Here is a 26,123-nt window from a genome sequence, read left to right on the forward strand (position 1 = left end):
AGACATATGCGAGCTGAATGTCTCGTCATTTCTAATATCGATTTAGTTGAAGGAGTTTTTGGCCCTCAAGACAATGGAAAATTTATTGGGATGTGATCAATTTTAGCTTCCCAAGTTCGAGGCCAGCGCAGTCTAAAAAACAACTCCACGGAGACAATTTCACAATGCAGTAAAGACTCAATGATTTGGAAGACATGATGAGTGACCAACAAAGAACGTTGGAAGAGAGGATGAGATAGGAGAGGGCCAAGATGTAAGTCAGGTTGAGGGAGGAGAGTATCGAGATGATGCGTCTTATATCACAGTTTATGTGTGGCGGTGGTTCATCAATCATGTCGTCTTTGAGCAATTTACTTATAATGTCGGTCAATCATCTAGTCATGGTTCATCCACGATAATTCAACCCGTGCAGCCCCAAAAACAAGATGACGATGATTTTGGGGAAGACGACGCATATTAAATAAGAATATTTTTTTATGTATAATTAGAATTCAAATTTTGGTGTAATATTGATTATTATTTTGTATTTGTTTAAGAACATTTGTTATGATTTTTAATATAGTTTAGTTTTGGTTCAATTTCATTTAAGCGTTTATGATTTAATTTTGATTATATTTTAGGTTTTGTAATATTATTAAAATATATATTTTTAATTACATTCATGTTACGACTTAAATCAATTTCATTTCCAAGGAATAAATTAATATAAAATTTAGACAAATAAAATGCTAACACATTTTTTATATAATGACCTAAGTTTTTAAAAAATAATTTGGTTCCTTATATTCACTAAGACAGAACGTTGACCTTTCTTTCTTTTTTTTTAAAAAAAAAAAAACAAACTTTTATCTAGTCAATTTACTATTTGATTCTTCATCTCATTTTACAAAATCCAAAAAAATAACTAATTATGGAAATAGAACTAACAAGTTTACTAAACACGTTTTCAAAGAAGAAACGAAGATTTTGGGTGTTACAAATTCTATAACCATTTAAAAAATATATATAATTTAAGTTGTGATCTTTTTTAGAATCCATTAAATAAATTATAAATTTTAGTTAGTAAATGTAATTTATTTGTACAACTTCTCTTTTTGTTAACTTTATTTCTGATTTTTTTTTTCAAACATCATTTTATCTATTTTTTTCTTTATAATAATTTTTGGTGGCAATAGGAGAAGATTATGAGACACAACCTTACACATTTTTATTTTTTATTTATAAAAGATTTATTTCATTTTTTTCATAAAAAATGTACAATTATGAGTCAGTATTATACCAACATAATTAACAAATTTCAAGCAAACATTCATTCGGTATTATAAAAATTATAAAGCAAAAATATATTTTTTTTCAAACACAAAGATGATCGTATATATTTTGTAACAATATTTATAACAACTTGTTTGCTCCTTTTTTCAATTATTAGAAGAAATTTGATAGTCATTTTGACTAAGTGAGTTTCAAAACAGCAAGATACAAACGGTTAGTGCATGGAGAGAGTAAATATAATTTTGAATTTTTTTTGTTAGTGAGGTTCTTTTGTGTATATGGTCTTTAGTTTAAAGGTTGATGATGTTTTTTGTTTGGCTATTTTTGTTTTTTCATGTTTTTTTGAAATTTGAGGTTTTTAAACTTTTTAGAATTAAATTATTAAAATATTTTTTATTTTAAATTTTAACTTTATAAAACTAAATAAAAGACATTATAAAATTTTATAATTATTAAATTAACTATTGGTTAAAATATAGATGATGAATAATATTTTTATAAAATCGATTTTAAAATATTACAAATAATTAATATTTAATTACAACCATTAAACTCAATTTTCTTTTTCTATCACTCCACTCTACAATAAAAAAGAACTCTATCAACCCACACCAATCTAAATAAAAACTCATATATAAGTTCAATTAATATTCATCCGAGTGTTTACACCAATAAAAACTCTAACTTCTCAAGAAAAAAAATAAACAATGAGCATCAAGGCCAATTCTCGCGCCAGAATCAGGGCATGCGGAGCCTGCAAATTCTTCCGGAAGAAATGCCTCGAGGACTGTCTATTCGCACCTTACTTTAATTCTGGTGATGGAACCGTCAATTTTGCGGCTGTTCATAAGATTTTTGGAGCGAGCAACATTACAAAGCTTTTAACAATTATCCCAATCCACAAACGAATCGATGCCGTTTCTACTTTAAATTACGAGGCTCATGCTCGTCTCCGAGATCCTATTTATGGTTGCGTATCTCAGATTTGTAATCTCCAAAATCAGGTACGCTATGAAAATAGGTCTACGGTAATAGTTTGTTATCATTAACCTTATATATTTATTTGACTTAACTTTTAGTTAATACTATAACATTTTTTTTATTTGATTTCTTTATTTCATAGACGTCACTTTTATAAATACGTTATTAATTAAAGAATTTTTTTTCATAAAGAACCGTTTTAAATATTAATATAGACGTCACGACAAAATAAAATATATATATTATATTAGATTATGGTAATATTCAAATTCAAAAGTGAAGTCATCTTCTTTCAAAATATATTTACTACTCTTACAAATATTTTATTTTAATTTTAAAATTATAATTATAATTTATTTTTTGAAATAAACTAATACAATATTATTGTTATTCAGACATTAACAAAACTTGAACTTTCATTTATATGTATATATTTTATGTACTATTATCTTGTCTCTTCTCTTAATTAATTTTGTTGGAAAATTTAATCTTAACAAGCAATGATATTAGTATAAATTCTTGTTAATTAGTTTTAATACATTTTTGTGGACATGAATTCTATATATAGGTGATCAATCTACAATCGAAAATTTCGTGCTTGCAAACCCATTTATCCAGCCAGCCACCACCTCAGCAACAACAGTCATCTTCTCTGGCACCTATGACATGTCAGTACCTCTCTATGAGTTTGATCCAAATATTGGATCATCTCATCAGCAGGCCAATTCATGGGCAGCAAATCTGCAGCAATTCCATGAACAGAACACTTTCGCCGGAGCTCCGGTGGGCGGCGGGATTGGGGAAGAGTTTACTAGGGAGTTACTGCTGAGGTATCAAAGATCTGCCCCCAAGCATGCCACCATGGCCCTAATTCATAATTACTTTTGATAATCCCTAAACTATTAACTAAACTATTAACTGTGGTAATTTGACAAATATTTATTATCGTTCTTGAATGGTAATTTTTATTTTCTTTTTCTTCATTGAATAAGCAAACTCTGTAATTTATTTATTTATCTAAATTTAAATTTCATATGTTCTGATTGTTATATATCATTCTACATTTGGGTTTTGAAATTTTGTATCTATATCTTTAGATGTTTTGTGCCTTTTGTTAATATATGAGTTGAGAATATGAGTTATAAATTAAAATTTAGTAGTTTAAAAAACTATATAGGTATATTTTAAAGCAACAACATTCCTTTGGCATCAGCATATATTATTATTTTTCTATTTAAAAATTTAACTTTATAAAAGTAACTAAAATAAAAGATATAATTATATTTTTTAATTAATAAATTAACTAATGGTTGAAATATAGATGATTTGATAATAATTTTTTAATGAAAAACTCCCCCCAAAAAATTATAAATAATTAATGTTTAACTACGACATTAATTTAATTTTTTTTTCTATTACTCCACTTTACAAAAATAAGAATTCTACCAACTCTCATTAATCTAAAAAAACACAATTATAAATTCAATCATTGTTATCCTAAATTTTTACCAAAAAACTCTCCCAATATAAATAATTTTTTTTTTAATAATGAGTATCAATGTCAATTCTTCTAACAGAATTATTATCAAGTCTGAAAAAAATCAATAATGAGCATAAGGCCAATTTCTTGCAAAAACATATGACTAAATGACTACATATTCACACCTTACTTCGATTCCGATCAAGTAATAGTCAATTTTACGTCCTGTTCACAAGATTTTTGGAGAAAATATTATTTATGAGCTTCTAACTATAATATCATGATCAAAAAAGAATTGATACAATTTTCATTTTATGTTTGGAGACTCATGCTTGTCTTTGAGATCCTATATATGGTTGCACTCCAAAATGGTAGGTATATAATTCATCATGAATTAATTAATCACTAAAACTAGAAACAAAATTAAAACTATAGTTATGTCAAATCTTTTAAAAATATATTTTTGGTGTAATTACATGGAGAATCCCCGAATATTTGAGGAACTATTAAAAAAGAATTTGTGGCCACAAAATTAAAATATATTAATGCTAATCATAATTTTAACCAAATATATCATTAAGATATATGCTTATAAAAAATTCATAATATATATAAAAATATTAATATAATTGTGATAAAAATATATTAATTTATTTATAATATATATTTATTAATTAATTAAATGTTTTTGATAAATTTAAAAATTTAGACTTTATAAGTGGTGCTATACAATGCCTTACCCTTTGTACTGGTCTATTACATCGTGATATTATTTATATGTATGTTTGGTGGAGGAAAAAAATGGTTTTGAAATTTGTATGAATTCATGTTGGTTTGGTTTATTTTTGTGAAATAATTGTTTTGTTTGCTTAGAGTATTGGTCATTTATTTTATAATAACCTATTATACAAATGTGTATATAAATGTATTTGATATTATCTTTAATGTTAATATGTTGTTTTGACTTAGGCCTTATTCGTTGGGGTTATTTAATTAACTTAACCCACTCAAACATCTTTTCACTCCCTCTCTCATGAATCACATCACTTAATTCATTATCCAAAATACTAAAATACCCTTTATTTTAAATTACTATTTATTATTTTATTATTAAATATTAATACCCTTTAACTAATTTTATCAAAAATATTCTCATCTCCTTAAAATCATCATTAATCATTACTCATTTTCCCCTCTAGTTTATTACAATAACCCCAATCTAAACAAGGCCTTATTTTTAGTTAATATAATAATATTTTAATTTTATTATTTTTTTTATCTATGATGAGATAAAGATTTTTTTTTTTAAATTAATTTTAAAAATAAAATTACATTAAGACAAAATAAAAAATATTAGATTATATTAGATTACAGTAATATTCGAATTCATAAAGTGAAGTCATCCGTTTCTCTCCTATCTATTTTAATTTTTTTTTTTTAAATTATAATAATTTTTTAAAATAAACTAATATAATATTAATATTATTCAGCCTTAATAAACCTTTTTGTACCTTTCATATATTTATAATATTATATATAAATATATATTTATAATATTATATATAAACAAGCAATGATATTAGTATAATTTTTTTTTGTTGAATAGTATGTTTTTTATTTAATTTAAATTTTTAATATATTTTTGTAGATAGACTCTGCCACCCATGACATATCAATTCTCAAAGTTTGATAGATCATATGAAAATTTATTTTCTTTTTCCTACTTGTTTATTGAATAAAGTTGTTAAGCAAATTCAATACTTTATTTATTTATATAAATTTAAAATTTTTATTTATTTTGATTGTACTGTGTCATTGTACCTGTAGTGTATCACTCTAATAAAATTAATACTATAATTGAATTATTGGTAACACAAGTGAAAAAAATTAAAAAAATAGTTAGGGTTTTAAAAAGTAATATCGACATGTTTAGAAGTTTTTGTGCCTTATTCTTGCAATGGTAGTTATGATCATTTCCTTATAAATTCTAATTTATTGGTAATATGAGCACACTTTTGAATGATTTAAGTGATTTATGTATAGTGTCTTTAGTATACGATGAGTTTAGGGATGAACTTTTGAATTAATTCGAACAATAAAACTTTTATATATACCACTATGAATTAAAAAAAAATATTTGATCTATGTTAAATGTATGATATAAGATATATATTCAAATCATTAAATTAATATGATTTATATTCAAAATATATTAATTAATCTTATGATTAATATATGTTTTTTCAAATTTATCAGCTTAATTTGTACGTTTATTATTTAATAAAAATCTTATTTTGAAATTGGTATTATATTTGTGTTATTTTATTGGATTTTGTTAAATTTTTTTTTAAATTAACTTAAAACATGTTAGAATATGAATTATTAGATATATGGAATTATGGGCCAATTTATAAAGGTTTAAAATCATTCATATTCTTCCTTTCCTGTGCACCTTAATCCATTTATAAAATATTATAATTATTTATAAGTATTTAGTTGCATATTAATGTAATATAAATGTAGGATTTCTTCTATTTTTCACTGTTACCAAATTCTCAATTTTAGTTTTATAATAAAAAGATAATAATTTTATTTTGAAAATGACTATTTGACGAAAAATCATTTTATAAATATAAATTATATTACGACAAATATTATTAAAATTAAGTTTTTAAATTTTACGATTTATAAGTGTTTTCTGATTTAAACAAAGTCTTAAACTAGTCACATTCTTATGATTTTAAATTTAAAAAATATATTTATTGAAATAAATGAATTAATATAATTAATTTTATAAATATAATTTCCTTATCAATGTATAAAATTTATTAATTATATAATAATAATAATAATAATATATAGCTAATATTTGTTTTAAAGTAAACTTTTACAATTTGAAGTAAATTTAATTTTACAAATTTATCATTAACCAACTATTTTAAGTCTGGACTTTTAGTTACTTGATTAGAACATTACAATGCCTAAGTAGGATAACTACAATTAAGTTATCAAACACTAAAATGAGTTTTTTTTTTAAATTATATTTTTTTTACTCGTCACGTTTGAGTTTGAGTTTAAGGATTATATCATCTCATGGGTTTGTAAGAACATAAAGCCCATTAAGGCTATGTTTTTTTTAAGCATCATTCTCCATTTAGCCTCCAATTGTAACAAACTTAACAGTAGTTTATTTACCTATCATATTTACCTATCAATTTAATTTAATTTAATTTAGTGGTATAGTAATTTATAATACTAAGGCCTTGATTGATTTTAAGTTTAGTTCTATACAAATTCATATTTCATTTATCATTTTATTTGTTTAATTATTTTTTTCTAATATATTAGTATTGAAATTACTTCAAAATAGTTATTAAAGTTTACGGAGCGAGTCGTGAAATTTTTGAGCTAATTAATTATATTATTGATTTTTCCTTTTTCCTTTTTTTATTTTGAATCATGTTTTTTATGTCATTATTGTTGTTGTTAGGGTTAAACAGTTTTATAATTTAAATGGTTAGATGCTCAATTTTTATTCCTAATTTATAATTTTAAAATAATCTTGAGCCAATATTTTTTTTAATTCTTAATTCGAAAATGATTTCATATAAATGGAATTATAAAATAATTAAAATTCAGAATATTTTCAAATAAAACAAAAACCTTACAATAAATCAATAAATACATAAATAGGTTAAATGAAATATATGATTATTAAGGATGGTTTTACATGTTGAAATAAAATTGAAAAACAATATTGACTGAACCGTGACTAGCTACCATTGTATCCGGAAAACGGTCGCGACTCACACGAATCTGGGGTCCAACCTCCACACGGAAAGCCAAGCCACGAGACAACACGCACCATGAAGTAGACCCAAGCGCGTTGCGTGTGAAGGGTCAACACGCATAGAGAAAATCAATCATCACTCATCGCCATCGCAGGTTCGCGTTCGATGAATGCCTAGAGAGACAAAATCGGCGTCATTTTAGCCCTAGTTGCATTGGCTCATTTGAAAAATTACATAAATCATTTCAATTGTTATTAAACCAAATGAGTTTATTCAAATAGGAAAATGACCCATGATCATGATTTTTTCCCTACATTCAATGCCATCTACTAAAAATTGAAACCGACACTCGATGTGTTCGAGGTCGTGCTGCCTATTAAAGCTTCATATGACTTTTGTAAAGGAGGAGAGGAAAAAAGGAGAAGAAATACAACTTCAATTTTTTTTTAAAAGATACATTTTCAGAAGGGATGACAACAAGCTCATTGAGAGACTCTTCGAGATCGTTCGTCGAAAGATTTCTAGACCACGGTGAAAGGTCCATTCCAATTATTTTTTTTATCTTGCCTAATGGCAAGAGAATGAGAACATTATTATTCTAAAGGGAGAATGATAAAAAATTATTCAATCCTTTTTCAAAAAATATAATATTTAAAATTTACCTTTCAATTTAGTTTGGTGTAATCAATTAGAAATGAACCTAAAATAATTATATAGTCTAGGCCTTGTTTGATTTTGAGTTTAGTTCTAAACAAAATCATATTTTTCTCATCATTTTTATTTATTTATTTTTTGTTAAAATATTAATATTGAAATTACTATACAATAATTATAAAAATTTACATAAATAACAACTAGAGGACTTTTGATCTAATTAATTGTATTTTTTTTAGTTATTTATTTATTTTGAATCATGTTTTAATGTTATGTTTTTGTCATTATATATTTAAATAATTTTATATTTTTAATTGTGTAGACACCTAATTTTTGCCCCGAATTTATAATTTTAAAATAATTTTGAGCCAACAATTTTGTTTTATTTCTAAAACAACTCAGTGTATGATATTAAAATAAATAATTAGTTTAGGAATCGATCTAATTTTAAAATAATTAAAATCTAAGGTATCTTCAAATAAAATCAAAACATACAAAGAAATCAATAAATACATAATAGGTTCAATGAAATATATGATTATTAATTAATATAAATTATGTTTATTTTGCAGGTTTGAATAAAATTTAAAAAATGTTGATTGAAGGTGACCAACGGCCACCAGACAACTGTAGCTACACTACAATAAAACAGATTTTCGGCGACCCTTATATGCCAACGCATATTAAGCGTCGCTAAAAATCAAAAGAAACAAAACTTATACCAACCCTTATATATACAACAACCTTTAATAAAATTTTTTTTTATATATACATACTTCTTGTTGATAATTTCATTATTTAACTATTCTAAATTTTAATATTTTTATTTTTTTAATTTTATAAATATTTTATTTCACTATTTTAAAATTTTAAATTAAATTTGACTTATAATTTTATTGACATTAAAATTTAATAATTAAGTTTATTACATTAAAATTTAATTATTAATATTTTATAACATATTTATTAAATTTCATTACTAATATATTTATTAACATCTGTCCTTTAATTATTTAAATTTAATTAAAAGTAAAATATAATATAAATTAAATATTATAATAAGTTTAAGACCTATTTATTTTTAAAATTAGAAACACATTGTTCCCATTTCTTTTCTCTTCCAAAACCTAATCAGACTTTGCACTTCATCTCTAAACAACGGAAATCGCTCAATCTGAGTTCCCTTCCTCTCGAAAAATCGTGCTCTGAATTGATTAGAGGAGAAGACAAGTTCTTGTTCTACAAACGCCAGCGGTGGTAGCGTAGAAATAAAGGTCTTCATAGAAAGAACGAGAGAAGAAATAATAGAGGACAGAGATAGAGATGACAGACTTCTTAGGCGTCAGTTCGTTGAGCTTCCTGTTGTTTTTCTCGTCGATCACTCTACAATTTCTTTCTGGTTCGTTACCTTTCTCAGATCCCCAATCTTGTCTTTCTACAAACCATTGGAACTCAACAACTCATGCGGAATTGAACTTGTACTCTTTCCTTTTCTTTCTTTTCCCTATAATTATAGTATTGATATGTTCTTCCTTGATCTTCTTAATAAATTTTAGGTTTACATTGTTCAGTTTTGTTGTTTCACTTTGGTGATCTGTTTTTCTAACCTTCTTTATTGCTAATTTTACAATTCTGTAATCTGGTATATATATATAACCTGATCTCTACCTCCGGATTATATGTGGATTGTATTTCTCTCATTAGATCTGCAATATGTATTCACAAAATCAAAGACTATTATGCTATTCTCCTTTGTGTCAATTAAGTGATTCACACACTAATAACTGTCAATTGAAGAAGAAGTTGAATGAATTTGGATGAGCCTTGACAACTATTATAGGAGTAATATGTATTCTGGTGTGGCTTATAAATCTTAAATATTTCCTCACCTGGGAGTACGTTGATGGGTGGCACCAACTTTTAGTTCTCGTTCGAGAAGTGCACCAATTATTTCGAGATTGCAGTTGCACTGGAAGTAACTGTGATCCCGGAAGGTTTACCAGTAGTCATAACCACATGTTTGGCCCTTGGGACCCGGAAGATGGCTTAGAAGAATGCACTTGTGCAGAAGTTGCCAAGTGCTAAAACCCTAAGATGTACAACAGTCATCTGCTCGGATAAAACATGTACTTTAACCACAAACTAGATGTCTGTATCAAAGCTCGTGGCCATAAGTGATAGAGCAAACGTTGTTCGGCCTTTTAATGTAGAAGGGACTACATATAGACCTTTTGATTGAAAAATTCAAAGATGGCCTGTGCGAAGAATAGATCATAATCTTCAAATGATAGTCAAAATTGCTGCTTTGTGCAATGATGCAGGCATTGAAGAAAGTGGGAATCGTTTTGTTGCAAATGGAATGCCTATCGAGGCAGCTCTGAAGGTGATCAGATCAGATAATAAAGAGAAGAATATATGTATATATATTTTAGAATTTGCTCATGATTATGATGTTTTCCTTTTATCATAAGTGATGGTTGAGAAAATGGGACTTCCTGATGGTATGAATTTTGGTTCATCCTCAGCTTAGTGAACGGTGGTTTACTTTGTAAGTTATTCATACTTGTGGTAATTTTCTCTATCAAACATTTTTACATGAATGTTGACAAAGTTTTTATCTTTAAAAGGTTTATGCAATTCTTGGAATAAACATGATCCATGGGTCGTTACTCTTGAGTTTGACCGGGACATAAAATCTATGGGAGTTATTGTCGGATCTACCTCAGGAGGAAGAAAGTCCTTGTTTGTGAAGGTATGTGAACTTATCTAACTTTACATAGATGGTACACTAAATCTTTTAAAAATATTTCCTTTTCTTCTAATAATAGTTAAGATTTTATATGATAATGTAGGGTGTAGTGAACTTGTTGGAACGAAGTTCCTTCATTCAACTACTATACGGTTCTATTGTAACACTATATCAAAGTTCTAGAAACACAATCTTAAAAAGTCTAGATGAAATGTCAACAAGTGCGCTACGATGTTTGGGTTTTGCATACAAGGAGGATCTTCCAGAGTTTGTCACTTACACCGGTGATGAAGATCACTCAGCACACCAACTTTTGCTGAATCCATCCACATATTCTTCAATAGAATGTAACCTCATTTTTGTTGTTTTGCGGGTCTAAGAGTAAGTTTGTAATTTTTTTGCCTAGGTTCTTTCTTAATATTTCCTCACGCTGTTGTTATCCAGGGCCGAACCAAGGCATACACAAGACATAGCCAGATTGCTTAAAGAAGATGGTGAAGTTGTTGCCATGACTGGGGATGGGGTGAATGATGCGCCTACCCTGAAATTGGTTGATATCGGAATTGCCATGGGTATTTCTGGGACCGAGGTATTTTTAATTTTGTTGTCATTAACTTATTTGGATGGGTGAAGGCAGATCTATTTACAACAACATGAAGGCTTTCATCAGGTCCTCCTTTCTTCTCTCTTCTCTCTTTGAATTTTGAATTATCTTTATTTTTTTAACTCGTAAACCAAAGGATTTTATGGGTTTTTCCAGGTACATGATCTCTTCAAATATCGGTGAAGTTGCGTGTATATTCTTGAAGGCTGCTTTAGGCATTTCGGAGGGTCTCATACCAGTTCAACTACTATGGGTTAATCTTGTTACTGATGGACCACCTACTACATCTTTAGGCTTTAATCCACCAGACAAATATGTAACGAAGAAGCCCCCTAAGAGGAGTAATGACTCATTGATCAGTGCTTGGATTCTGTTTAAATACCTGGTAGGTTTGTTAAGGATATCTCTTAGTCTTACCTCCTAAGGAAGACAATGTCAACAGATGAACATCTTCTTGTTTCATGTAGAATTGACTCAACGTAAGGATAAAATCTTAAACAATATGCTTTATTTTCCCCACATTATGTGTTTGAAATTTGTTCCTCAAAGGGTTAAACTCTATGATGTTTATATCAAAGATAATGAATGCCTTGTTTCAATGATGGTTTATATTAGATTAGTATTGTTATGAACAAATTGTTGATTTGGGGAGATTTATTAGGGCGGTTGATTACCAATGGTTTGGGAACCCAATAGGTATTAATCTCTCTTTTCTTTTTCCTTTCATTGAGCATTTGAATGATGTGGAGTTTGAATTGCCTGTTGTTTCGTGGAACAGTAAACAGGTTTGAGTGGGATAAAGACACAGTTATATCTGTTCGATTAAACCCTAGAGAACCAAATGTTTTGGCAACATCAAGAAGGTATGTATTTTTAGATGAATGATTTTAAATTTGTATTGATTGAACCAAATATAGTCTTATAATTTATGTTGGTCAAATAGAATTGTTGGTTCATTAATTTTATTTTATTTTGGGTTTAGTGATAGTAACATTGTATTAAATGATTTGCATCACTAGATAGGAAGCTCACCATGATGGTAATTCTAAAAAAGTTGTTTTCCAATAATTTTTACTTTTTTTGTTAAATCAAAAGGTACTGTTCTTTGTAGCACTTATAAATTTTATTATTTATTTTTGGAGAGATAATTATCCATGGCTATAGATAGTAGTTAAGTCATTAAACATTGTTTATTGCATTTGAAATTGCGTAATTCCTACATTCTTTGTATCTACATAACTTATCGTCATGTGAATTTTTTAGATTCTTAAGGTTCTTGTCTTTTAGTCTTTGTCTCAAATATATGACTTCAATATTTTTGTTGCAGATTAGAAGAAATTTTATAGCATCAAACCCTTTGGAGCCTATGAACATCACAGTTGTAAGTGCACTATTTAGATAGATTTATTTCAACTTGTTAATATTTGTCGGGTGATTAATGATTCATTTTTGTTTATCATATCACTCCATTAATGTTTAATAGTTTTGTTGGTTAGCAGTTTTCCGACTAGAATAGTGAACATCACAAACATGTCATTTACCTATATAGCCAGAGTTCACTCGAAGTTGAAAATAAACGGGAATCTAATGTTTTGTTTATTTGAACATTATAACATTATTAAAAATTTGTAATATATGGTAATTAATATTTATTTATTTGATTATGATATAATTTTATAAGAAAATATTATTGAGAAAATTTATGTTTTTTTTATTATTTAAATTTTCAATAATGAATAGGAAATGTTCTTTTAAATATTTTTAATGATTATTTAATTTAAAATAAAATTAAAATAAAAACAAAAATTAAAAAGTGAAATTGTTAAAAATTAAATGTGGTTTTGGCCACGCTTAAATTAATGTTACCGACGCTTATTCAAGGGTTGTTATAACTTGCGCCGACCCTGCTTATGGCGACGCAAGAATAAGGGTCGGTGATATTTCTGGCGACGCTTTTAAGGGTTGACATAAGTCTTTTTAAGGGTCGCCAGAAGTCTTCTTTGTTGTAGTGCTAACAAACTACCGAGACCCAGCCCGAATAGGGAAAAACCAAGGGTGCAACTCATACATAGAAGGTCAAGCCACAAGCCAATGAACGTAGAAATAAGATCCAAGTGCAACGCGTGAAGTGTCAACACACATAGAGGAGATCAACCATCACCAATCACCATCACACAACCGTGTTTGGAGGATACAAAATCAGTGTCATTTAAGCTCTAGATGCATGGGCTCATTTGTAAATTGTTGAAATCATATATCATTGGTTACCAAATGAGTTAATTTAAAAGGGTAAAATAAGATCATTTTCCTTACGCTATCATAGACTCTAGTGGCCATAAACAAAGAATTGCGACTAAGAAGTAAAATAGCATTAATGGATTTCGTCTACGTTTGGCGTCCCAAGTCTTTCGCATTAACCTTCCGTCTAGGCTTCCCTTTGGCCTTGCTCATTGCGCGCCAGATATATATATATATATATATATATATATATATATATATATATATATATATATATATATATATATATATATATATATATATATATATATTTATTTTTACCTACAAAATAAATTAATAAACATAACATTTATTTTTGCCTATTATGTTCTATTTATTGATTTATTTGTGTATTTTAGAGTTTTATTTTTATTTTAGAATTTAAATGGCAACAACATTTTTTCATAGATAATTATTTAATTTGTTAGGATCGGCGGCACCAATAGAGACGGGGGTCTGACTATTGTTGACGACTTCGGATAAACAGTTTGATAGAAATCATGTTAGGGATTAATATCTCTTTCTATCCTTCGCAAATCCTTCGAACTCTTAAAACAGATTCAAGTGCGGAATTGTTCGTCGGAGTTGAAGCTTTGAACCAATGAAAGATGAATGACAGAAAGTAAAGAACTAAAGAAGTTGTTTATGGATGTTCAGAGCAAATTCTCCTACGTCACCCCTTCTTCCAACCACCGGAAGGATTCACTATACTTCTTTGAATCAAATACAGTTCACTAATCTAGTTAACTGTCTGTTGAACAAAACAACCTTTGTTCAACTTACAACACTGAAGTTTTCTCACATAAAAGACAGTATGTAATACAATGTATTCACAGCTAGATGATAAGTGAGATGTTTAATTTCAGGAACTTTCTTGAAAGAAAAATTAATGAAGCATCTCTCTCTCTGTTTCTTGTATTTTTAAGCAAGTAATTTGTCCGTTGTCTTAGCCAGCAATTTATTCTTGAAAAGCTTCAACGGTCAAATCCTTCTTTTGGACACATGTCATCTTTCCGTTGGATGTACTATCCATGAGGTACTGGGTAGTACATCAGAAAAAGATTCTTGAGATCGTGGTAGTACAATGCAGTAGATGTAATTTGAATTATGGCATACGTGGAGGTTATTCATTTGTTGAGCTCTGCTGTCAGTTGCCTGGATTACTCTACTGTCACCTGCCAGGAAGAGCATCTGCCTTCAGATGCCTATCTGATCATCTCGACCGTTCATCTAATTAGACGCAATCAGTCTATTAGACGCTTTTCATCTGATTAGTCTATTAGACGTTTTTCATCTGATCAGTCTATTAGACGTTTTTCATCTAATCAGTCTATTAGACGTTTTTTATCAGATATTAGACCCCCACGTCTAAGCACACTAGTTAGACCCCCACGTCTAACCACACTGGTTAGACTCCACGTCTAACTTTCTCTTTCTAGACTGCGCGTCTAACTTTCTTGCATCTATTAGACTCACACGTCTAATTCCTTGCATCTATTAGACTCCACGTCTAACCTTAGACGTTTTTCATAAAATTGGTCTAACTTCGCGTTGACTTTTCTCGCGCACGTTGACTTTCAGCTGTGTCTGCAAATTACAAAAATCTAATTATTAATTTTGCACCTGGTGAGATTCGAACATAGGTCACTTATATGACAAGCGGGCATGCTTACCACTACACCACTTAAAATGTTGATATCTAAATATATATTTATATATTTGATATGACTAACAAATATTGAACTTAGTTTTATCCAAAAACTATTTCATCAAATCAAATTGTTAAGTTATTTTTTAAATCAATTAAAAATTTAACCCAACAATTTCTCCCTTTTTGATTATTTAAATTAAATTATCAAAACCTGTTGAGTTCATTAAAAATTTCAACCCAACAATTTCCCCCTTTTTGATTATTTAAATTAAATTATCAAAACTAGTTGAGTTCATGATTTAAACATAATCTAGGCATTATCATAATCTAACAATCTTAAAAATATTTCTAAGGTAAGAAAACTTAGACTCGAGAAGTGGCTTTGAGAAGATGTCAACCACTTCAGGCTGATGATTGTCATATGCTATGTCCGAGTAGTCGGCTGTCCAGATGCCTTCTGGCTCTTCCAAGCTACTTTCCTGTTTTACCTGCATTCAAAGACAATAACAAATCTGGTACCCATTTTTCTTTGGGTCCATGACTTATTAGTCCCTTGGGAATCCATACTTTGATTATTTTATGGATTTCCCATGTTGCGTTGTGATCGGTGCATATGATTTATGCTTAGTAGACGTCTTTCTGCTAGCAGCTGAACTGTTAATCTTAGATGATGATTTTTGTCTAAAACTCCTTGACTTCTTGTGAAGTTTTAATATGCCAGACTTACTAACTGCTTCCATTTTAAGTTTCAGTCAGCTAACAGTTGGTGGAACATAATTAATCTTATCCTTTAAGGTTAACTCATCACAGCTTGGATCATTTCCATTCTCAGTTAAGCTCCTTTTGACAAAGTTTATAGACTTAAACTTATTAGTTTCTGGGTTTAACTTTTCACAAGACTTGTCTGAGTCATTGCCATCAAATCCTAAACCGGATTTGCATCTGGCAGGCCTCAGCATACTTATCTGCTGTCTGACTGCATCTCCAGACTTCGTCCAGGAACCGACCACATATGTCAAACGTTGGTTTTCAGAAAACAGAGTTTGAGCATTTTCCTTGAGCTTCTCATTCTCAGATGAGAGCTCAGCCATTTTGTTTTCAAAAACTCCAGAATCATTGTTTTGAGATGAAGAAGAGCTGTTAGATTTGTTTTTCAAATTTAGTTCGTCAAAAGAGTTTGACAGTTTCTTGTACTCAATGACCACGTAATTGAGTGCAGTAATTAACTCATCTCTTGAGAATTTTTCAGAGGAGAAATCAAATACCTCAGAGTCAACTTCTTCTTTTGCCATGAAACAAGTGACCTCTTCATCATCACTGACGTTGGATGATGAATCATCTAAGTCGCTGTCGCCCACTTGGCTTTGTTTTCAGCTGCCATGAGAGTCTTTAACTGTTTTTTGTTCTTTTTCTCATCTTTCTTTTTCTCATTACGCTTCGGCTTGCTGTTTCCTTCCTTGAAGTGTCTCTTCTTCATGAAAAGAGCCATGGCATTGCTGCTAATCTGCATAGCAGCAGCCTTCACAGCAGTGACAGTAGATGGCTCCTGAACAGTCACCAATGCCTTTGTTATGATGGTGGATGTGGGGTGCTTCTCTTCATTTCTATAGTTCAACTCGAACTCATAGGCCTTTAGATCGGCCAGCAAGTCAAAGAGCTTCATCTTATTGAGGTCTTTAGACTCCCTCATCGCCATTGTCTTAATATCCAATCTCTGGGCAAAGCACGCATGACTTTGATCGCAACCTCTCTGTTGCTGTAAGTCTTGCCCAGAGTGGATAGAAAAGTGATAACCTTACTGAATCTCTCATCGAACTCAGTCATCGTCTCTCCAGGACGCATCTGGAAGTTATCAAACTTTTGAGTGGCAACCATGAGTCTGTTTTCTTTTGTTTGCTCGTTGCCCTCACACAGTTTAGTCAGCTTCTCCCAAATATCTTTGGCGCTGGGACATGTAATGATCTTGTATACCATGTTGTCATCCAATGTCTTATAGAGGATGTGTTTTGCTATGCTGTCGAGGTTGTTCTTTCTTTTATCTTCATTGGTCCACTCAGATCTAGCCTTCTCAATCTTTATCGGACCATCGGTGATGACAAACTACATGTCATCATCTATGGCAGCTAGATGAGCATGGATTCTTGCCTTCCACACAACATAGTTTTCCTCTGAGAACATAGGAACATTGTTGATGACAGCCATATACATAATTCAGATTCTTTAGAAGCTTGAGAATAAAAAACGAGGCTTTGATACCAATTGTTAGGATCGACGGCACCAATAGAGACGGGGGTCTGACTATTGTTGACGACTTCGGATAAACAGTTTGATAGAAATCATGTTAGGGATTAATATCTCTTTGTATTCTTCGCAAATCCTTCGAACTCTTAAAACAGATTCAAGTGCGGAATTGTTCGTTGGATTTGAAGCTTCGAACCAATGAAAGATGAATGACAGAAAGTAAGAACACAAGAAGTTGTTTATGGATGTTCGAAGCAAACTCTCCTACGTCACCCCTTCTTCCAACCACAGGAAGGATTCACTATACTTCTTTGAATCAAATACAGTTCACTAATCTAGCTAACTCTCTGTTGAACAAAACAACCTTTGTTCAACTTACAACACTGAAGTTTTCTCACAGAAAAGACAGTATGTAATACAATGTATTCACAGCTAGATGATAAGTGAGATGTTTGATTTCAGGAACTTTCTTGAAAGAAAAATTAATGAAGCAGCTCTCTCTCTGTTTCTTGTATTTTTCATCCAGTAATTTGTCCGTTGTCTTAGCCAGCAATTTATTCTTGAAAAGCTTCAACGATCAAATCCTTCTTTTGGACACATGTCATCTTTCCGTTGGATGTACTATCCATGAGGTACTGGGTAGTACATCATAAAAAGATTCTTGAGATCGTGGTAGTACAATGCAGTAGATGCAATTTGAATTATGGCATACGTGGCGGTTATTCATTTGTTGAGCTCTGCTGTCAGCTGCCCGGAATACTCTGTTACCAGTTGCCAAGAAGATCATCTGCCTTCAGATGCCTATCTGATCATCTCGTCCGTTCATCTGATTAGACGCAATCAGTCTATTAGACGCTTTTCATCTGATCAGTCTATTAGACGTTTTTCATCTGATCAGTCTATTAGACGTTTTTCATCTGATATTAGACCCCCACGTCTAACCACACTGGTTAGACTCCACGTCTAACTTTCTCTTTCTTGACTGCACGTCTAACTTTCTTACTTCTATTAGACTCACACGTCTAATTCCTTGCATCTATTAGACTCACACATCTAATTCCTTGCATCTATTAGACTCACACGTCTAATTCCTTGCATCTGTTATACTCACACGTCTAATTCCTTGCATCTATTAGACTCCACGTCTAACCTTAGACGTTTTTCATAAAATCGGTCTAACTCCGCGTTGACTATCAGTTGTGCCTGCAAATTAACAAAAATCTAATTATTAATTCTGTAATTGGTGAGATTCGAACCCAGGTCACCTATATGACAAGCGGGCATGCTTACTACTACACCACTTAAAATGTTGATATCTAAATATATATTTATATATTTGATATGACTAACAATTATTAAACTTAGTTTTATCCAAAAACTATTTCATCAATCATCAAATCAAAAGTTAAGTTATTTTTTAAATCAATTAAAAATTTTAACCTAACAATTTCTCCCTTTTTGATTATTTAAATTAAATTATCAAAATCGGTTGAGTTCATTAAAAATTTCAACCCAACATAATTTATGCTCTTCATTTAATTATTTTGTAATTTAATTATTTTGTGATAAATTAATACAACATTTTCCTAAATAATTATTAAATTTATTTTTGTCGTTTTAAATTAATTATTTTGGGATAAGCGAATACAACATTTTCTTAAATAATAATTTAATTTTTCATTGGCCGCTAAATGAATTATTTTCGGATAAATGAATACAACATTTTCCCTTAATAATTATTTAATTTATTTTTGGCCAATAAACTAATTATTTGGGATAATTGAATACAAAATGTTTTCTAAATAATTATTAAATTTATTTTTTGCTTTTGAATTAATAACATTGATATGAATGAATATAACATTTTTTCTAAATATAATATTATTTAATTTAGAGGCCTTTGAATTAATTATTTTGGGATAAATGAATATAACATATTTCATAAATAATTATTTACTTTATTTTAAACCCCTTTTCGAGAATTATAATATTTGGAAAATTATTTTAAGGACTCGGAATTATTTGAGAATTTTCTTTAAATTTAGTAAAAAAAATAAATTTAAACGTTGGGTTCCGCAACTCTTTTGGAATCTCCGCGAGTTAATTATCTTCTCGTCTCACGAGTTCGAACTCATGACCTCATTGAGACTTAGTAAATCAAATTTTAGTGTATACTCGTTCTAAAGCGACAATATATAAGTGGTTAGTGCATAGATCAAGAGTAAAAATAATTTGACTTTTTGATAGTGAGGCTCATTTTGTGCATGATCTTTAGTTTAATATTAGTGACAACAACCAAGTTGTGATTAGAGTTTTTGATTTCATCTATAGAAAAAGTTTTTTGTTTTCCATTTTTGTTGTTATTTTCGTTTTTGTTTTATTTTGTTGAAAATCTTTTTGAAATAATTATTTGAAATAAATATTAAAAAATATATATATTTTTTAAATATAAAATTTATAAAAATAAAATAAAATATGTTAGAATACTAATATTTGAAATATAGAAGATTTGATAATATTTTTTTAATGATAAAATTATAAAATATTATAGATAAATAGTATTTAATTACAACCGATGACTCAATTTTATTTTTCTATTCCTTCACTTTACAAGAAAAAGAAATTTATCAACCCTCAACCATATAAAAAATACACACATATAAGATAATCATTATTCATACTAAGTTTTTACCTGTATGAAAACTCCAACTTCTCTTAGGAAAAAATAAACAATGAGCACCGAGACCAATTCCAGCGCCATAATCATTATCAGACCATGCGGAGCCTGTAGATACTTACGAAAGAAATGTCTCGACAATTGCATATTCGCACCTTACTTTGATTATGATCAAGGTACTTATGTATTTAAATATCCATAGTAACATGATTTTACATGAGTTAATTAATCGCATCAATTTATAAACAAATCAGAACAATAGTTAGGTCAAATCTTTTAAAAACAATTGGGTGTAATTATATGGTATGTATGTTTGGTCATATGAAATAATTGGTTTGCTTAATAATTTTGTAAAAATTAATTTAGATTACATATTTTCTTATCAACATAACGCTGTGAATGGTATATATCTACCTTATTTGTCATTTTGACTTAACTTTTAGTTAATATTATAATATTTTGATTTTATATGACTTGTTTATCTCATAGACGTCACTTTCATAAATACATTATTAATTAAAGAAAAACTTTTTACAAAATAAACTTTTCAAAAATAAAAATTGACGTCACGACAAATTATCAAATATTATATTAGATTAAGGTAATATCCAAATTTAGGAACAAAGTCATTCTCTTCTAATATAACTTATCTCATATATTATTATTATTATTATTATATATCTTGTCTGTTCTCTTAATTTATTTTATTGGAAATTTTAATTTTAACAAGCAATGATATTAGGTAGAAATTCTTGTTAATTGGTATGCTTTTTATTTTATTTTATTTAAAATTTTAATTTTTTAATCTTGTTAATGATCTTATATGTATAAAGGTGATCAATCTTCAACTTGAGAATGCGTGGTTGCAAGCCCAAGTAGCCAGGCAGTCGCCACCTCAGCAACAGCCACAGTCTTCTCTGTCCATGTTAGACTACCCATTGGTTGGCGGCGCCACCTATGACAAGGAACCTCTCTTTGAGTTTGATCCTAATATTGGATCATTTCATCAGCAGGATTCATGGGCAGCCAATCAGCAGCAGTTCCATGATCAGAACCCATGCACCGGAGCGAACCCATTCACCGGAGCTCCGGTGGGGGCGGCAGTGGGGAAGAGTTTGTTGGGGAGTCACTGATGAGGAATCAACGTGGAAGGAAAAGATCTTCCCCAAGCATGCCACCTGACACTAATTGAATCACTTTTTACTTTTAATAATATATGTGACATTTAGTTAGGGCTGCAAAGTCGAGTCGAGCTCGAACCAGCTTGAGCTCGAGCTTGACACGATTTAGTATTTATTAGCTCGACTCGAACTCGAGCTCGAACGAGTTTATAAATTTGAGCTCGAACTCGAGCTCGACTATTAACCTACAAGCTTGGCTCGACTCGAAAAGTTTGAACTAAAATTAAATTTTCAAACTCGATCTCGAACTTGAAATCAAGCTCGAACTCGAACTCGAGCTCGAGCTCGAACTCATACTCAAATTCAAACTCAAACTCAAACTCAAACTCAAACTCAAACTCAAAATCAAACCCAAACACAAACCTAAACCCAAACCCAAACCAAAATTTATTTTCAAAATGAAAATATCAAACTTTCATACATATTCAACATTTAAAACATTATATTTCAAAATAAAATATTAAACCATCATAAATATTCAAAATTTCAAAAATGATAGTCCAAAGTCCAAAATCAAACCACCATTACTAATCAAAATTCTAAAACATAAAATTTCAAAATTAAAGTACAAAACAATATAAATTGTTTGAATAATCAATATATTAATCTTTTTTCAGTCTGTTCTTCAAGCATAACACTTACTTACCTGTAGTCAATAATATGAAATGTTTAAGCTAAAAAATAATTAATATAAAAATACACGTTAAAAAATATCTAAAATTTAACTTATATATTAAGGAGTAAATACTACCAAAAAAAGATATTTATAAACTTATTTATAGCTAGAATATACTAATTTTATATATATATATATATATATATATATATTATAATATACTATTAATCTTAAAAATTCATTTTTCCTCTCAACATATTATATATAATATATATACTATAATTTTTTTATCCCTTCATATAATATATAAAATATATACTAACATTTTTTTAATTATTATTATATATAATATATTAACATTTTTTATCTCTTTTAATATTGTATATAATATATTAACAATTTTTTTCTCCTTCGATATTATATAATATTATATACTAATTATTATATATTTATTTACGCTTTTTTTCTATCATTAATCCAACCATAATATAAATTGAAAATCATTTTATATAAACCCTGATATAAATTGAAAATCATTATATATAATAATGTTTTTATATTTATCCAACCTTTAATATAATTTCGCTTATATATATAATATTAGTGTTTTTCTATATTCATCATATAAGCATTAGTTTCTTATCATACATAAGGAAATCAAAGTTATCTATAGTAGAAGTAAAAATAGATAGATTTTAATTAGCTGTAAGCTTGTGAATTAATGAGAGAAATATTGTAGATGAAAGATAATATAAAAAATGGAATCAACCTATTATCAACGAGTGAAAGAAATAGTAAGGACGAAAAAAGAAAAAAAAGATGAAATGATGAAAAAGAATAAGAAGATAAGAATAAGATGAAATGCTTGAAGAAGAAGATGAAATACTTGAAGAAGAAGATGAAATGGCGATGAAGAAGAAATTGTGAAGACGGAAGAGAGAAGAAAAAAAAGAAAAAAGAAAATGAAAAGTTATGTAGATTGAAATTAGGGTTTTGCTTTAGATAATATAATATAATAATATGGATTGGGCCTATTATATATTATATGAGCTTTGGAAAGAGAGGAGGAAAGAGAAAAAATATTATTTTAAAATTTAATATTAAAAATAAATAAAAAATATATTATATTATCAGGCTCAAAAAGCTCGACAAGCCATCGAGCAAGCATTATATGAGCTCGAGTTCGGCTCGAATATTAAACGAGCCGGCTCGAGCTCGGCTCGAACTCGATTAAAGTCAAGCTCAAATCGAGCTTTGACCGAGCGACTTGACTCATTTACAGCCCTACATTTAGCAAATAATTATTACTGTTCATAACTATGGTAATTTGTTTTCTTTTCCGTACTTTGTTTATTGAATAACCCTACTAAGAAAATTCTATCTTTATTTATTATTTATCTAAATTTGGAAATTTCATATATTTTGATTCTTCTATGCCATTTATAAATTAAAACTTAGTGTTTTGAAAAGTTGTATCTATATATTTTTGAAGCTTTGTTCCTTCCTTTGACAATGGTAGATTCCATCCTTACCTTTGGAGAGTCCTAGGTTCACCAATGCTCATTCATTGGTAATTTAGAACAATGACTTTTGAATAGTTTCGTGTGTCTTTGGAATTGGTGACCCATAAACATTCAAATGAATTCAAACAATCCAAATGTGTAATCCACCCAACTAGAACTTTAAAACATATAATTTGATATAAATGGATTTTTTATTCAATTATACCAACCGGTCTTTTTCACGATTTTTGTTTATTAAGAAGGTTTGTTTAAAATTGGTACTACGCTAGTATATTTTTTTGTATGATTTTGTTTAGTTGTTAAAAAAAATCGTTTAAAACATGTTAAAATATGATAAGTTAGAATATCCAAACTCTTTTTCAAATACACCAACTTGTTTCTTTTACTTTTTGTTTAGTAAGGTTTATTTGAAATTGGTACAATATTAGTAATTTTTTACATTATTTTATTGAAGTAGTTGATCGAAATTAGTTTTAAATATGTTAAATATTAATTATTAGATATGGTAAGCAATAAAAATCAACACTCCAATTTATAATATTAAAATAATTATTTTGAATTATTTTAAAATAAAAAATTAAAATATTTAACCTCATAACCAAAAACTAATTTAAAATAGTTAATTATAATTAATTAATGTATTAATTAATTCATGGTTAAGACAAAAATAAAAAAAAATAAAATTATTTGAGATAGATGTTATACTCATATTATATAAAATAATTTTAAAAAAAATTAAAGGAGAAAAATAAATAATTAAATGGAATTTCGTATCCAATTCACCTAAAAGAATTATTTATTTAAATTCTAAAAATATTAAAAATAAATAAAACAAATTGGTAATTAAAATATTTTCTATATTTATTTTAATATTTTGTGTATTTGAAAAGATTAAAATTAAAGTCAAAAGGGTGAAAGAAAACACAATTTCAAACAAACCCTTAAGGTTTTAAAATAAAAATAAATGTGTGATCTTATGTGGCCGAAACCAAGAAAATTGGTTGCAGCGCATCAGGACCATCAGATCAGCGTTGAATTTTCGTTCAGCGCCCAGGAATGCTTCTCGTAGCCGGTTGTATCCGAGGAGAAGCGCACACGCGAAGCACTGTAATAACTAAGATGTTAGCACTGTTATCTTAAACGCTAACGGAACGCTCAAATGCTAATGTACCTCCAACAAAATGTCAGGACACACATGGAACGACGTCGTTTTGGCCTTTGATCTTCTTCATCATCACGACGTCGTGAATATAAGCTTCAAGATTCGTGTTGATCTTGGATTTTTAGAACTCGGCCATTGGTCCACAAAATGAGGTGATTCAAATCTCGGAATGATCACCCTACGATGGTGATCATCCCCCTACAAGAATAGGCTTTGTCACGGCCTATTCCAGCGACTACAAACCAAGAATAGTCAAACGTCATTAATGACTTTTTGCAAATTTAGGTCACTATGCTTCCCCAATTAACCTAGGATGAATATAAATATCCTCCTCAAGTCATTCCAAAGTTAACCTACCAACACACAACCCTTAAATCGCAAAAAACATCAAAATCTTCCATTAAAGCTTCAAAGTGTCGAATTTTTCGAATTTTTCATTTAAGGCCTTAAAGCTTGAATATGTTTATCCAAGAAGCTTTTATAAGGATCAATGAGTGTTCTTCAATCCTTGGTAAGCTTCCAATCACCATTTAATTCATATTTACAGTTTGAATTTGAAATTTTTATATTTCAAATTAGAGAAGCTTGCATGCTTGTTGTTCATGTGATTTTATGTTTGAATATTGATCCTATGATCATTTAGAAATTATCTAGGTAGAATATAATCGATAAAAATCAAAAAATTCGAATTTGAATTTCCAAAATCAAAAAACGGGTGTGCTGTTCTTGGGTTATTTCTGTTAAATTACAGCCTAGAAAACTTCCCAACATTATTGTAAACATGTTGGGCAAGTATTTTGATCATGTTGGATCCATCCCAATAATGTTTGATCAAAACCAATAATTTAAAATAAAATGAAATTTTTTATGTTCTTGAATTAGTAAAAACGAACATACAATGTTCTTGTATTAGTACCAATTAAGTATATGTGATATACGAAAGCTATTGGATAGTTCATTTCATTTCAAAACAACTTTAAAATTAAAAACCCAAATTTTGATCACAAATTGTTTTGAACAAATTGATCATTATCTAGGTCGATTGATACCTTGAGATGATAATCAATGTGTTCCTGGGAGCTTTGTGAAGCTACCCAAGCTCTTGGATCAAATAATCAGATCTAAAAAAACTAATTTAAAAAATGAGTTCTTGTGTTCTTGAGGAACGAGGCCCGTGAGCCTAGAACCGAGAGAACTGAGCGAGAATCTTCGGTCCGGACCTAGACCAAAGACCGAGAAAATTGACCTAGGATCGATGTTCTTG

At 29.0% G+C, this 26,123-nt stretch overlaps 1 pseudogene; it reads left to right on the forward strand.

Moving 5' to 3' along the window:
• The first annotated feature begins 1,979 nt into the window (after window positions 1–1,979).
• On the forward strand, window positions 1,980–12,877 carry LOC124943489 (annotated as a pseudogene).
• The last annotated feature ends 13,246 nt before the right edge of the window (window positions 12,878–26,123 follow it).

Source organism: Impatiens glandulifera, chromosome 6 (assembly GCF_907164915.1).
Source record: "Impatiens glandulifera chromosome 6, dImpGla2.1, whole genome shotgun sequence".
Lineage (NCBI taxonomy): Eukaryota > Viridiplantae > Streptophyta > Magnoliopsida > Ericales > Balsaminaceae > Impatiens > Impatiens glandulifera.